Consider the following 16,560-nt stretch of genomic DNA (forward strand, 5'->3'; position numbering starts at 1 on the left):
GCCTGCCAGGCTTCTCTGTCAGGGGTTTCTCCAGGCAAGAATACTGGAACATATTGGCCAATACTGGTTGTCATACTCTCCTAGACCACTATATTTCCTTCTGCCTTAACCACCAGCTCCCCTGAGTACCTGGTGGTGCCAGAACCCCTGCAATGCAAGCAGCTGCACCACCTCCACACCTGGCCCTCACAGGGGCAAACCCACGTCCACCAGAGCAGCCTCAGGAGCAAACCCCATTGGACGACCCACATGCAGAGGTGGAAATAAAACCACAATTGAAACCCAGGAGCAGTGTGGCTAAGGAATAAGACCCAAAACCTTCCCACTAGCTGTATAAGCTGCAGATAAAATCCACATGGTCAACTAGCCAGACTCTGTGTCTATGGACTATATAAAAGGACATTGAGAGCTCCCACAAAAGAAAATGCACTAGTTCTGATAGCTGTAGATAATGGAGGCAAGAACACACAGGAGTAAGACCAGATTAGAATCTGAGCTGCCCCCACAGTAGGTCCAGAGACCAGCACAGTGTTGGAGGGCATCCTATGGAGGTGAGGTGGAATGTGACCCCCAGCGAGGGAAAGGACTCTGACAGCAGTGACTCAAGAAAAACATTTATTATTCTTTTGTTTTTACTTGTTCTGTAGATTCTTTTGGATTTGTTTCTATTTTGTTTTTCTTTTCGTTTCTCCCCCACAACCCCTGCTGCTGTAGTTGTTGATTTTATTGGCACTATGAAATCTAATTAAGCTTTTGAGGGTTTTTTTTTTTCCAAGCACACTTTTTATTGCTGTTATAAACCCCTGCCTCTTTGTTGGGCTTTTGCAGTTCTATGAGTTTTCCTTTTTCTTTCTTCTTCCTGTATTTTTTTTCTTTTTTTAATCTTAATTTTTAATTTTTAAAAAACTTATTACTATTTTGTCTATATTTATTCCTTTGATTGCTTTTCCTTCTGTTCTTTTCCCCTTGCAGTTAATCTTTAATGTATAGAAATCTTCTTTGTCTACCTCTATTTAACTTTGCATATCTATTCTTTCTTTCCTTTCCTCTTAACATATTTGTTAGCTTTGTTTTCATTGCTTTGTTCCCCACATGGTACCTTGCTTTAGTTTTGTTTTCCAGTTTGTGCTTTAGTTAGTTTTGTTCTTAACTGATAGATATAATTTTTGGTTTCCTTTCTTGCCATGTCATTCTATTGTATTTTATTTTTGTTGGACTGTTTTGATTTTGCTTATGGGTGTGTATGTATATGTGTATATTTCACTATTTCAATTATTATTTGCCTGATATTGTAACTGCCATTTGTATGGGGTTCATCTTTGGTTTCTCATTTTTGGATATTTGTGTTAATCTCACTTAATGCCATAACAAACCACTTCTGGAATCTTCATTCTTGACCAGAGATCAAGCCCCGAGCCTTCGGAGTGAGAGCACTGACTCCAAGACCATAGATTACCAGAGAACTAACCCTAGGAAATATCAGATAGTGACAACTCACACAAAACAAGCCACTTGAATATGAGACCTAGCATCACCTGACCACCAGTATAAGATGCCTCATCTAAACAACAAACAAAACAAAAATGCAAACCCAATCATCAGCAGACAGGATTACCACCTCACTCAGCCTTGCCCATCAGAGGAATAACAAATGGAAAAAAAAAAAGAACAAACAACTCATCACAAATCTCATCCTATACAAAGCTTACACAAACTACTGGACCAACCTTAGGAGGGCAGAAACCAAAAGGAGGAAAGAATTCAACCTTGAAGCCTGGGAAAAGGAGACCTCAAACACAATAAGTTAAAAAAAATAATGAAAAGACAGAGAAATACTACACAAATGAAAGAACAAACTAGAATCACAGAAGTCCAAATAAATGAAGAGGATATAGGCAAACTCCCTGAAAAACAATTTAGAATAATGATAGTAAAGATGATCAAAAACACTGAAAACAGAATGGAGAAAATGCAAGAATAAACTAACAAAGACATAGAAGAATAAAACAATAAGTATAAAAAGACAAACAATTACTGAAATTAAAAGTACTCTAGAAGGAATCAATAGCAGAATATTTGAAGTAGAAGAACGAATCAGTGAGTGGGAAGATAAAATGGTGGAAATAACTTCTGAAGAGCAGAATAAAGGAAAAGTAATGAAAAGAACTGAGGATATTCTCAGAGACCTCTGGAACAATATCAAACGCACCAACATTTGAATTATAGGGGTCCCAGAAGAAGAAAGAAAGAAAGGGTATGAGGAAATTTTTGAAGAAATTACAGCTGAAAATTTCCCCAACATGGAAAAAGAAATCAAGTCCAAAAGGCTCAAACTGTCCCATACAGGACAAACCCAAGGAGAAATATGCTAAAACACATACTAATCAAACTAACAAAGACTAAACACAATGAATATTAAAAGCTGCAAGAGAAAAGCAACAAATAACATACAATGGAAATTCCATATGTTTAACAGCTGATCTTTCAGCAGGAACTCTGCAGGCCAGAAGGGAATGGCAGGATATATTTAAAGTACTGAAAGGGGAAAAGCTAGAACCAAGATTACTCTATCTGACAAGAATCTCATTCAAAATTGATGGAGAAATAAAAAGCTTTTCAGACAAGCAAAACTTAAGAGAATTCAGTAACACCAAACCAGCTTTATTGCGACCCCGTGGACTGTAGCCTACCAGGCTCCTCTGTCCATGGGATTCTCCAGGCAAGAATACTGGAGCTGGTTGCCATTTCCTTCTTCAGAGGATCTTCCCTGATCCAGGGATCGAACCTGGGTCTCCTGCATTGCAGGCAGACACTTTAACCTCTGAGCCACCAGGGAAGCCCACAACAAATGTTAAATGGACTTATATAGTCAAGAAATACAAGAGAAGAAAACAGATCTACAAAATCAAACTCCTAACAATTAAGAGAATGGCAATAGAAACATATATACCAATAATTACTTTAAATGTAAACAGATTAAATGCTGCAACCAAAAGGCACAGACTGGCTGAATGGATTCAGAAACAAGACCCATATATATGCTGTCTACAAGAAACCCACTTCAGACCTCAAGACACATATAGACTGAAAGTGAGAGGATGGACAAATATATTCCATGCAAATGGGAAGCAAAAGAAAGCTGGAGTAGCAATCCTCATATAAGACAAAATAGACCTTAAAATAAAGAATATTACAAGAGATAAGAAAGGACACTACATAATGATCAAGGGCTCAATCCAAGAGGAAGACATAACAATTGTAAATATCTATGCATTCAACATAGGAGCACCTCAATACATAAGACAAACACTAACAGATTTAAAAGGAGAAACTGATAGTAACACAATAATAGTAGGAGACTTTAACACCCCATTCACATAAATGGACAAATCATCAAAACAGAAAAGTAATAAGGAAACACAAGTCTTAAATGATACGTTAGATGAGATGGATCTCATTGATATCTTTAGGACATTCCATCACAATGCACAAGCAAGGCTGAGAGGACCTACCCACGCCCAAGGGCAGGGGCAGTGGCTGAGAGGAGCTACCCTGTACCCGAGGTAAGGGGCAGCAGCTGTGCTTTTTTGGAGCAGCTGTGAAGAGATACCCCATGTCCAAGCTAAGAGAAACCCAAGTAAGATGGTAGGCACTGAGAGAGATAATCAGAGGGCAGACAGACTGAAACTACAATCACAGACAACTAGCCCATCTGATCACATGGACCACAGCCTTGTCTAACAAAATGAAACTAAGCCATGCCGTGTATGGCCACCCAGATGGCTGGGTCATGGTGGAGAGGTCTGACAGAATGTGGTCCACTGGAGGAGGGAATGGCAAACCACTTCAGTACTCTTGCCTTGAGAACCCCATGAACAGTATGAAAAGGAAAAAAGAGAGGACACTGAAAGATGAACTCCCCAGGTCAGTAGGTGCCCAATATGCTACTGGAGATCAGTAGAGAAATGACTCCAGAAAAAAATGAAGGTATGGAGCCAAAGCAAAAACAACACCCATTTGTGAATGGGACTGGTAATGGAAGCACGGTTCGAAGCTGTAAAGAGCAATATTGCATAGAAACCTGGAATGTTAGGTCCATGAATGAAGGCAAATTCGAAGTGGTCAAACAGGAGATGGCAAGAGTGAATGTCGACATTCTAGGAATCAGTGAACTAAGATGGACTGCAATGGGTGAATTTAACTCAGATGACCATTATATCTACTATTGTGGGCAGGAATCCCTTAGAAGAAATGGAGTAGCCATCATAGCCAACAAAAGAGCCCGAAATGCAGTACTTGGATGCAATCTCAAAACCTACAGAATGATCTTTTGTTCATTTCCAAGGCAAACTATTCAATATCACAGTTATCCAAGTCTATGCCCCATCAGTAACGCTGAAGAAGCTGAAGTTGAACAGTTCTATGAAGACCTATAAGACCTTCTAGAACTAACACCCAAATGACTTGTCCTTTTCATTATAGGGGACTGGAATGCAAAAGGAGGAAGTCAAGAAACACCTGGAGTAACAGGCAAATTTGGCCTTCGAGTACAGAATGAAGCAGGGCAAAGGCTGATAGAGTTCTGCCAAGAGAACGCACTGGTCACAGCAAACACCTTCTTCCAACAACACAAGAGAAGACTCTATACGTGGACATCACCAGATGGTCGACACCAAAATCAGATTGATTATATTCTTTGCAGCCAAAGATGGAGAAGCTCTATACAGTGAGCAAAAACAAGACTGGGAGCTGACTGTGGCTCAGATCATGAACTCCTTATTGCCAAATAGAGACTGAAAATGAAGAAAGTGGAGAAAACCACTAGACCATTCAGGTATGACCTAAATAAAATCCCTTATGATTATATAGTGGAAGTGAGAAATAGATTTAAGAGACTAGATCTGATAGACAGAGTGCCTGCTGAACTATGGACGGAGTTCATGACATTGTGCAGGAAACAGGAATCGAGGCCATCCACAAGAAAAGGAAATGCAAAAAAGCAAAATGGCTGTCTGAGGAGGTCTTACAAATAGCTGTGAAAAGAAAGGAAGTGAAAAGCAAAGGCGAAAGGAAAGATATACCCATGTGAATGCAGAGTTCCAAGAATAGCAAGGAGAGATAAGAAAGCCTTCTTCAGTGATCAATGCAAAGAAATAGAGGAAAACAACAAAATGGGAAAGACTACTGATCTCTTCAAGAAAATTAGAGATACCAAGGGAACATTTCATGCAAAGATGGGCTCGATAAAGGACAGAAATGGTATGGACTTAACAGAAGCAGAAGATATTAAGAAGAGGTAGCAAGAATACACAGAAGAACTGTACAAAAAAGATCTTCACAACTCAGATAATCATGATGGTGTGATCACTCACCTAGAGCCAAACATCCTGGAATGTGAACTCAAGTGGTCTTTAGGAAGCATCACTATGAACAAAGCTAGTGGAGGTGATGGAATTCCAGTTGAGCTCTTTCAAATCCTGAAAGATGATGCTGTGAAAGTGCTGCCCTCAATATGCCAGCAAATTTGGAAAACTCAGCAGTGGCCACAGGACTGGAAAAGGTCAGTTTTCATTCCAATCCCAAAGAAAAGCAATGCCAAAGAATACTCAAACTACTGCACAATTGCACTCATCTCACACGCTAGCAAAGTAATGCTTAAAATTCTCCAAGCCAGGCTTCAGCAATATGCGAACCATGAAATTCCTGATGTTCAAGCTGGTTTCAGAAAAAGCAGAGGAACCAGAGATCAAATTGCCAACATCCGCTGGATCATGGAAAAAGCAAGAGAGTTCCAGAAAAACATCTATTTCTGCCTTATTGACTATGCCAAAGCCTTTGACTGTGTGGATCACAATAAACTGTGGAGAATTCTGAAAGAGATGGGACTACCAGACCACCTGACCTGCCTCTTGAGAAACCTATATACAGATCAGGAGGCAACAGTTACAACTGGACATGGAACAACAGACTGGTTCCAAATAGGAAAAGGAGTATGTCAAGGTTGTATAATGTCACCCTGCTTATTTAACTTATATGCAGAGTACATCATGAGAAACCCTGGGCTGGAAGAAGCACAAGCTGGAATCAAGATTGCTGGGAGAAATATCAATAACCTCAGATATGCAGATGACACCACCCTTAATGCAGACAGTGAAGAAGAAATAAAGAGCCTCTTGATGAAGGTGAAAGAGGAGAGTGAAAATTTTGGCTTAAAGCTCAACATTCAGAATACTTAAGATCATGGCATCCATTCCCATCACTTCATGGCAAATGGATGGGAAAACATTGTAAACATTGGCTGACTTTATTTTTCTGGGCTCCAAAATCACTGCAGATGGTGATTGCAGCCATGAAATTAAAAGACGCTTACTGCTTGTAAAAAAAAATTATGACCAACCTAGATAGTATATTAAAAAGCAGAGACATTGCTTTGCCAACAAAGGTCCATGTAGTCAAGGCTATGGTTTTTCCAGTGGTCATGTATGGATGTGAGAGTTGGACTATAAAGAAAGCTGAGTGCCGAAGAATTGATGCTTTTGAATTGTGGTGTTAGAGAAGACTCCTGAGAGTCCCTTGGACTGCAAGGAGATCCAACCAGTCTATCCTAAAGGAGATCCATCCTCGGTGTTCATTGGAAGGACTGTTGTTGAAGCTGAAACTCCAATACTTTGGCCACCTGATGCGAAGAACTGACTTGTTTGAGAAGACCCTGATGCTGGGAAAGATTAAGGGCAGGAGGAGAAGGAAATGACAGAGGATGAGATGGCTGGATGGCATCACCGACTCAATGGACATGGGTTTGTGTGGACTCCAGGAGTTGGTGATGGACAGGGAGGTCTGGCGTTCTGAGGTTCGTGGTGTCGCAATGAGTCAGACATGACTGAGTGACTGAACTGAACTGATCCAAATGTAAAAGAATACACCTTCTTCTTTGGACACATGGAACGTTCTCCAGGATAGACCATATCTTAGGTCACAAATCAAACCTCAGTAAATTTAAGATAATTGAAATTGTATCAAGCATATTCTCCAACCACAATGCTATGGGACTAGATATCAATTACAAGTAAAAAAAAAAAAAAACTGTAAAAAACGGAAACACTTGGAGATTAAGCAATACATTTCTAATAACCAACAGGTTACTGAAGAAATCAAAAGGGAACTAAAAAAGTTTCTAGAAACAAATGACAATGAAAACATGATGACTCAAAACCAATGGGATGCAGCAAAAGCAGTTCTAAGAGGGAGGTTTACAGCAACACAATCCTAAGTAAGAAACAAGAAAGGCATTGAATAGACAAGCTAACTTTACACCTAAAACAACTGGAAAAGAAAAACAAAAGAAAACCCAAATTAGTAGAAGGAAAGAAATCATAAAGATCCGAGCAGAAATCAATGAAATAGAAATGAAAGAAACAGTAGTAAAGATAAATAAAACTATAAGCTGGTTCTTTGAGAAGAGAAGTGAAATTGACAAACCTTTAGCCAGACTCATCTAGAAAACAGAGAGAAGGATCAAATCAACAAAATTAGAAATGAAAAAGGAGAGGTGACAACAGACAAAGCAGAAATACAAAGAGACTATTATGAAAAACTGTATGTAAAAAAATGGATAACCTGGAAGAAATGGACAGATTCTTAGAAAGTTCAATCTTCCAACACTGAATCAGGAAGAAATAGAAATTACGGACAACCCAATTACAAACACTGAGATTGAAACTGTGATAAAAAAAAAAAAAAAAAAAACTCCCGTTAAACAAAAGTCTTGGACCAGATGGCTTCACAGGAGAATTCTATCAAACATCTAGAGAAGAATTAATACCTATCCTTGCAAAACTCTTTTAAAATTTTCAGAGGAGAGTACACATCCAAACTCATTCCAAGAAGCCACCATCACTCAAACCAGACTAAGACAACACAAAAAAAGAAAGCTACAGGCTAATATCACTGATGAACATAGATGCAAAAATCCTCAACACAATTTTAGCAAACAGAATTCAGCAACACATCAAAAAGCTCACATACCATTATCAAGTTGGGTTTATTCCAGGGATGCAAGGATTCTTCAATATAAGGAAATAAATCAATGTGATACACCATATTAACAAATTGAAAGATAAAAACCATATGACAATCTCAATAGACGCAGAAAAAGCCTTTGACAAAATCAGCACCCATTTATGATTAAAACTCTTTAAAAAAAAATGGGCATAGAAGGAACCTACCTCCACATAATAAAGGCCACATATGATAAGCCTACAGCAAACATTATCCTCAGTGGTGAAAAACTGAAAGCATTTCCCCTATTATCAGGAATAAGACAAGGGTGTCCACTCTTACCACTATTATTCAACATAGTTTTGGAAGTCTAGCTATAGCAATCAGAGGATAAAAAGAAACAAAAAGAATCTAGATCAGAAAACAAGAAGTAAAACTCTCACTGTTTGAAGATGACATGATACTGTACATAGATAATCCTAAAGATAGTAACAGAAAATTACTAGAGCTAGTCAATGAATTTAGCAAAGTTTCAGGATACAAAATCAATACACAGGAATCACTTGCATTTCTATATAATAACAATCAAAAATCAGAAGGAGAAATTAAGGAATCAATCCCATTCACCACTGCAACAAAAAGAATAAAATATCTAGGAATAAACTTACCTAAGGAGACAAAAGAACAGTAGACAGAAAATTAAAAGACACTGATGAAAGAAATCAAAGATGACATAACCAGATAAAGAGATAGTCCATGTTCCTGGGTAGGAAGAATCAATATTGTGAAAATGACTATACTACCAAATGCAATCTACTGATTCAAAACAATCCCTATCAAATTAACAATGGCATTTTTCACAGAACTGGAAAAAAAACTTTCACAGTTCATATGGAAACACAAAAGACCCTGAGGAGCCAAAGCAGTCTTGAGAAAGAAGAATGGAGCTGGAGGAATCAGCCTTCCTGACTTCAGATTATACTACAAAGATACAGTCATCAAGACAGTATTGTATTGGCACAAAACCAGAAATATAGACCAAGGGAACAAGATAGAAAGCCCATAAATAAACCTATTTACCCATGGGTGCCCTATTTTTGATTGGAGAAGGAAATGGCAACCCACTCCAGTGTTCTTGCCTGGAGAATCACAGGGACGGGGGAGCCTGGTGGGCTGTCGTCTCTGGGGTTGCACAGAGTTGGACACGACTGAAGCGACTTAGCAGCAGCAGCAGCCCTATTTTTGACAAATGAGGCAAGAACATACAATGGGGCAAAGAAAGCCTCTTCTATAAATGGTGCTGGGAAAACTGGACAGCTACATGTAAAAGAATGAAATTAGAACACTTCCTAACACCACACACAAAGACAAACACAAAATGGATTAAAGACCTAAATGTAAGACCAGAAAGTATAAAACTCTTGGTGGAAAACATAGGCAGAACACTCAATAACATAAATCAAAGCAAGATCCTCTATGACCCACCTTCTAGAGTAATGCAAATAACAACAAAAGTAAACAAGTGGGACCTGATTAAACTTAGAAGCTTTTGCACAGCAAAGTAAACTATAAGCAAGGTGAAAAGACAATCCTCAGAATGGAAGAAAATAATAGCAAATGAAACAACTGACAAAAGATTAATTTCCAAAATATACAAGCAGCTCATACAACTCAATACCAGAAAAACAAACAACGCAATCAAAAAGTGGAAAAAAGACCTAAACAGACATTTATCCAAAGAAGACATACAGATGGCTAACAAACACATGAAAAGGTGCACATCATCGCTCATTATTAGAGAAATGCAGTCAAAACTACATTGAGATATCACCTCAAACAGATCAGACTGGCCGTCATCAAAAAGCCTACAAACAATAAATGCTGGAGAGGGTGTGGAGAAAAGGGAACCCTCTTGCACTGTTGGTGGGAATGTAAATTTACACAGCCACAATGGAAGATGATATGGAGATTCCTTTAAAGACTAGGAATAAAAGCAGCATATAATCCAGCAATCCCACTCTTAGGCATATACCCTGAGGAAACCAAAACTGAAAGAGACACATGTATCCCATTGTTCATTGCAGCACTATTTACCATAGCTAGAACATGGAAGTAACCCAGTTATCCATGGACAAATGAATGGATAAAGAAGATTTGGTACATATACACAATGGAATATTATTCAGCCACAAAAAGAAATGCACTTGAGTCAGTTCTAATGAGGTGTTGAGTCAGTTGAATCAGTTCTAGAGCCTATTATAGAGAGTGAAGTAAGTCAGAAAGAGAAAGATAAATATCATATTCTAATGTATATATATGGAATCAAGAAAAATGGTACTGAAGAATTTATTTTCAGGGCAGCAATGGAGAAACAAACATAGAGAATAGACTTATGGACATGGAGAGAGGAGAGGAGAGGAGAGGAGAGGGTGAGATGTGTGGGAAAGTAACATGGAAAGTTACATTACCGTATGCAAAATAGATAGCCTATGGGAATTTGCTGTATATTTCAGGGAATTAATATAGGGCCTCTGTATCAACCTAGAGGGGTGGAATGGGAAGGGAGATGGGAAGAAGGATCAAAAGGGAGAGAATACATGTATACCTATGGCTGATTCATACTGAGATTTGATAGAAAAAAACAAAATTCTGTAAAGCAATTATCCTTCAATTAAAAATTAATTAATTAAAAATTAATTAATTAATTAATACTTGATGAACAATGGAACAAATGAGGTATCATGAAGAACACAGTGTAATATATAGATACACTGTGAGAGACTATGGGATTATAGTTTACTATTAGACACCTAGGGAGGCAGACAGCTAATGATGTAGTGGTGGAACCCCAAACATAAACTTCACAGTCTCATATGACAGATGTTCTTCTCATAAATAAAATGTATAAGAGATGCCTATGACCAATTTCCAGACAGACACCAAATATTTTTGGATGGTGATTTGGCATTAAATTCAAGTGTCCAGGATAGGAAGGATAAATATGATAGCAAACTATACAAGAATGTAAGAAATGTTCTTTTAATATTGGCTCCAAGTTTGTTTGAGGTTGCAGGTGGAGCCAGGGAATGATGCTACTGGATTGACAGCCAACCACAGGTGCTTGCATCTAAAGAGCTGAGAGAACAGAGGAGTTATACAGCCTATGAAACCCTGATAAAGACCTGCTTGTATTTTGTTATTTCATACGTAACTTCCATGAAAATAAGAATGAAAATAATTTTAAGAATGTCTCCTTTAAAAATTAAGTATATTTTAATTCTCTGGCCAACTATTTGTCATATTTAAAATAAGTGAAGCAAAGACTGGGAAAAATAAGAAGGTAGTTAATGCTTCCTACCTCATAAGTAGTCAGCTAGTATTTTTATCACAAATGAGTAAAATTGGATAACATTTTGAATTCAGTTTGTTTTAGCAACCTTTACTTTTAGTTCCAAAGCATTTCCTATTAATTAAAATTTTGTCTCCTGATGAAACTGTTTAACCTGGTTAGCTGATCAAAGGGAATTAAATTTCCTCAATGACTAAAGTCAGAATCTCCTGAAATACATAATTAGGATATATTCAGGCTAAGAATGAAATCAATATATGAAAGTGAGAAAATTTAATTGCTTGTTTTGAAGAGTCAAAAAATGCAAATATGATAGTATCTTACTATGAATTCCATGAATATTTTTAAAGTAGTTGTAAGTCAAAGCAGATTGAATTATCAAAGATAATGCATTTTCATGGAAGTTAAATACAGAGTAATTTTTATGAAGAATTTCTCTAATGCTTATTCTTTCTCCCTTTCCATAAAAGGCAATAAACTAAGAAAGGACAGAAAGCTATAATCGTTATCAAGGGAAAAATGGTTATAATAAAGAAGTAAAGATGTAAGTTGATGACCCTTTTTAAAAATATATTAAATTAAAAAAAAAACTTCCTGACTTTATATTAATGAATTAACCCATTTTCTACCAGATGAGTTGCAAATATCTTTCCAAGAATGCATTGACCTTTCATTTTTGTTTTTGGTGTTCTCTGGCATGAAATTTTATTGTTTATGAAGCAAATCATTGTTATGCCCACAATGGATGGGAATGCCCTTACTATTCACTATAATGGTTAAGAGTCTTCCTATCCCACTTACTATCTGTATAAAGTAAAAGCTTCTTTAAAATCTGGACAATAACTCACCTTCTAGTATTCTTAAAATGTTTAATATAAATAAATACCCAATAAATGGCAGAAACAATTAAAATTATTCAAAAATAAGATTTTACTGCTGGTGAAAGATTTTCCTCATTTTTAAGAACACATTTAGTACTTCTTAAAACCATTTTCAAAATAAGAAATGGCTTTTGAATGATATTGAATACCTACTTAAGCAAAAAGCAATGTGTATATATAAAAATAATTATGACTTATGGCTTCCCAGGTGGTGCTAGTGGTAAAAAACCCACCTGCCAATTCAGGAGTTGTAAGAGACATGGATTTGATGCCATGGTTAGGAAGATCCTCTGGAGTAGAAAATGGCAACCTGCTCCAGAATTCTTGCCTGGAGAATCCCATGGACAGAGAAGCCTGGGGGGTTACAGCCCACAGGGTTGTAAAAAGTCAGAAACGACTGAAACGACTGAGCATGCATGCACATCCAATAGTTATTGTACGGCAAAAACCAACATAACATCGTAAAGCAATTTCCCTCCAATTAAATAAAAGTTATTGAATATAGAAACTTATTTTTAAAATAAATTGCTGAATTTGTTTTAAAAAACAATGTATTTAAAATGTCTGAATCTTTATTTAAATAAAATTGTCTACATAATTCTTTTCTTCATCCTTTGTTAATTTCAGTTTAGAATGATACTAGACACATAAAATTAATTGGGCAGCTCATTTTCATTTTTATTGGCCTGAAATAAATTATGCTAGGATCAGAAATAACTATTCTTTAAAATATTGAAAGCCCACATCCACAAACCTATGTGGCACAGAACTTTTTGAGCAGTGATATTTATAAATATACAATATTTCCCCCAAATTATTTTATATAAATTGTTTAACTAGTAGTGTCATTTATGGCACTTTAAACATTTCTGCAAAAACATCTATTCCATTGAGATATATTAGTTTATATATATATATATATATTCTTTTAAATTAAAACTAACTATTGTTAACTTACTAGATTTTTCATGCTATGTTTCATTTCTCTTTCTCTTTGTAATTAGATTTTATCTATTTAAGCCTTCTCAGTATACTTGTTTTCTAGAGTTAGTAATTCTAATGTTTTCCTGATTTCTAGTTTTAATATGTATATTATAAATAACTTATTTTTAAATTATTTTCCCTAGAGTCTTTTAAAAATTAAAATACCATCTTCATAAATATATATTTATAAATATTTTCTTTATTAAATAAGAAAATAATTGAAGTCTCTTTATCTCTACATTATATGATATTTTATATGATTTCTGTCTTTGATCTGTCTAAAATTTGTTTTGATATGATGTGTGAATTAGAATCTAACTATTATCCCCACTAAGAGTACTTGACGATTTCAATGCTATTTATTCAATCAATCTTTCTTTCTTCACTGACTCCAAAGACCACATTTATGACAAAATAATGACATTCATAGTTACGTAGCTTTTGTGTTTATGAGCTTTTTTATTTTATTCAGCTGATATATCTGACACCTATACCTCACTTGTAATATTGTGATTTAATGCTTAATATCAATATCTGGAATAAACATATCTATCCTTACCCATTTCCCTTTTTCTTATCTTAACCTTTATTTTAACTTCACCGTATTGGCCAAAGCATTAGTATTTTCTACAGTCTTGAATAATCTCTTGACTTCCATTATTACACATTCTCTTGGTTTTACCTCTGTCCATCCAACTATTCCTTTTTAGTCACCTGCAAATGTATTTTTCTAGGGACATACTTATTTCCATGAAATAAGTGGAATTTATTGGGTTTTTTTGTGTGTGATTACAGGAAAAATAAAAAGTTACCCAAATTTTAACACCTTCAGTTCAGTTCAGTTGCTCAGTCGTGTCTGACTCTTTGTGACCCCATGAATCGCAGCACGCCAGGCCTCCCTGTCCATCAACAACTCCCGGAGTTCACTCAGACTCGCGTCCATCGAGTCAGTGATGCCATCCAGCCATCTCATCCTCTGTCATCCGCTTCTCCTCCTGCCACCAATCCCTCCCAGCATCAGAGTCTTTTCCAATGAGTCAACTCTTCACATGAGGTGGCCAAAGTACTGGAGTTTCAGCTTTAGCATCATTCCTTAGAAGGACCTAATTCAAAATTCTACTTTTGGCTATTAAGATTCTACTTGTGTCAAATCAATATTCTCACAGTGAATGAAAAAGCTTTATAGATAAAAATTTAAAACTGTTCACAAGCATTAGAGAATAACCAAGATGTTCAGAAACTGAGAGACCAGGATCCCTAAGGGAAAAAAATTATGCATTGAGCTTAGTCTAACATTTGGTGTCACTATTTCCCTTGAAGTGTTTATTGTTTGTAAACGATAGCTAAGAGTAAGAAGTCAAGCAGAAAGCAGCAAATAAAACGCGAGAAGCCTAGCAGAATGTCAACACTCATGGTGTGAGGAGGACAAAATTCAGTTCAGGTTCTGCGAAGGATGAAACCTTTAGAAGTTATAGTTGGGATTCCTGAAATGTTGCATCCTAGGAATAATAAAAAAAGGAAATTGATCATGTCTCACAAAAGACTGAAATTCAGGTTTTCAACAGCTCAGTCCATACTAGATTAAGGTGATCCATAGCAGGCTGACAGCCAGAAACAAATGTAAATCTGAAAAAAGATGTCATGTAACTTCAAAGAAACTCATGTAAGCTTCAATGTGTGTGTACATGCTGGCATTAAAAACAAAACAAAATTCCTCTATGGCAGGACACAGTATTAAATAACTGAAAGCAAGAGAAAATAGGCAGGATGAACAGAACGACAGGTAACAAATACTTTGAAGTTATTAGACTAGCACTGAAAATAACTCTGATTAATATATTTTTTAAAAATGATAAAGTAGATACTTATAGTAGAACTAAAATCCATAAAAAGAACAAAATGGAAATCTAGAATGCATAAATAAAATAATTCAAATAGAAATCAATAGATTGATTTAATAGTATATTAAAGACATGTGAAGATAACATTAGTAAACTGAGTGAAAGGTTAATAGAAAATATCTGGGCTGAAACATGGAGAGGACAAATAAGGTTGTAAATTCAGAAAAGAGTCTAAAAGACAGGGTAAATGATATTTTTAAAACCTAAGATATTTGTATTTAAAGTCTCCAAATAGAGGAAAGAAAGAGATAATGGCTAAGAATTTTAGAAATTGAAAATCAGAGTCATCACTGATAGATTCAAGAATTGTGACAAACCCCAAAATGGTGTGATCATTCACCTAGAGCCAGATATTTTGGAGTGTGAAGTCAAGTGGGCCTTAGGAAGCATCACTAAGAATAAAGCTACTGGAGGTGATGGAATTCCAGCTGAGCTATCTCAAATCCTAAAAGACGATGCTGAGAAAGTGTTGCGCTCAATATGCCAGCAAATTTGAAAAAATCAGCAGTGGCCATGGACTGGAAAAGGTCAGTTTTCATTCCAATCGCAATGAAGGGCAATGCCAAAGAATATTCAAACTACCACACAATTGCACTCATTTCACATGATAGTAAAGTAATGCTCAAATTCCTGAGCAAGCTAGGCTTAAACAGCACATGAATCAAGAATTTTCAGATGTTCAAGCTGAATTTAGAAAAGACAGAGGAACCAGATATCAAATAGTCAACATCCATTGGATCATAGAAAAGGCAAGAGAATTCCAGAAAAACATCTATTTCTGTTTCACTGACTATGCTAAAGCCTTTGACTGTGTGGATCACAGCAAACTGTACACAATTCTTAAAGAGATGGGAATACCAGATCCCCTCATCTGCCTCCTGTGAAACTTGTATGCAGGTAAAGAAGCAACAGTTAGAACTGGACATAGAACAACGAACTGGTTTAAATTGGGAAAGGAGTATGTCAAGGCTGTATATTGTCACTCTGTTATAATATTAAATATATTATAAGTATATATGTTAGTAAATATATTATAAATATGTATTATATATATATAATATAAGTTAAATATATTTAACTTATATTCAAAGTGTTGTTCAGTCATTCGGTGGTGTCCAACTCTTTGCAATCCCATGGACTGCAGCATGCCAGGCTTCCCTGTCCTTTACCATCTCCTGGAGCAGAAGAGTACATCATGTGAAATGCCAGGCTGGATGAAGCACCAGCTGGAATAAAGATTGCCAGAAGTATCAATAACCTCAGATACACAGATCACACCAACCTTATGGCAGAAAGCAAAGAGGAACTAAAGTGTCTCTTGATGAAAGTGAAAGAAGAGAGTGGAAAAGTTGGCATAAAACTCAACATTCAAAATGCTAAAATCATGGCACCCAGTTCCATCACTTCATGGCAAATAGATGGGGAAACAATGGAAACAGTGAGAGAC

At 36.4% G+C, this 16,560-nt stretch overlaps 1 non-coding gene across 1 annotated transcript; it reads right to left on the reverse strand.

Moving 5' to 3' along the window:
- Positions 1-2,763: 2,763 nt before the first annotated feature.
- Positions 2,764-2,836, reverse strand: TRNAC-GCA (transfer RNA cysteine (anticodon GCA)). The gene has a single exon. It is a non-coding gene; the product is annotated as a tRNA-Cys (tRNA).
- Between the last annotated feature and the right edge of the window lie 13,724 nt (positions 2,837-16,560).

This window comes from Budorcas taxicolor, chromosome 3 (genome assembly GCF_023091745.1).
Source record: "Budorcas taxicolor isolate Tak-1 chromosome 3, Takin1.1, whole genome shotgun sequence".
NCBI lineage: Eukaryota > Metazoa > Chordata > Mammalia > Artiodactyla > Bovidae > Budorcas > Budorcas taxicolor.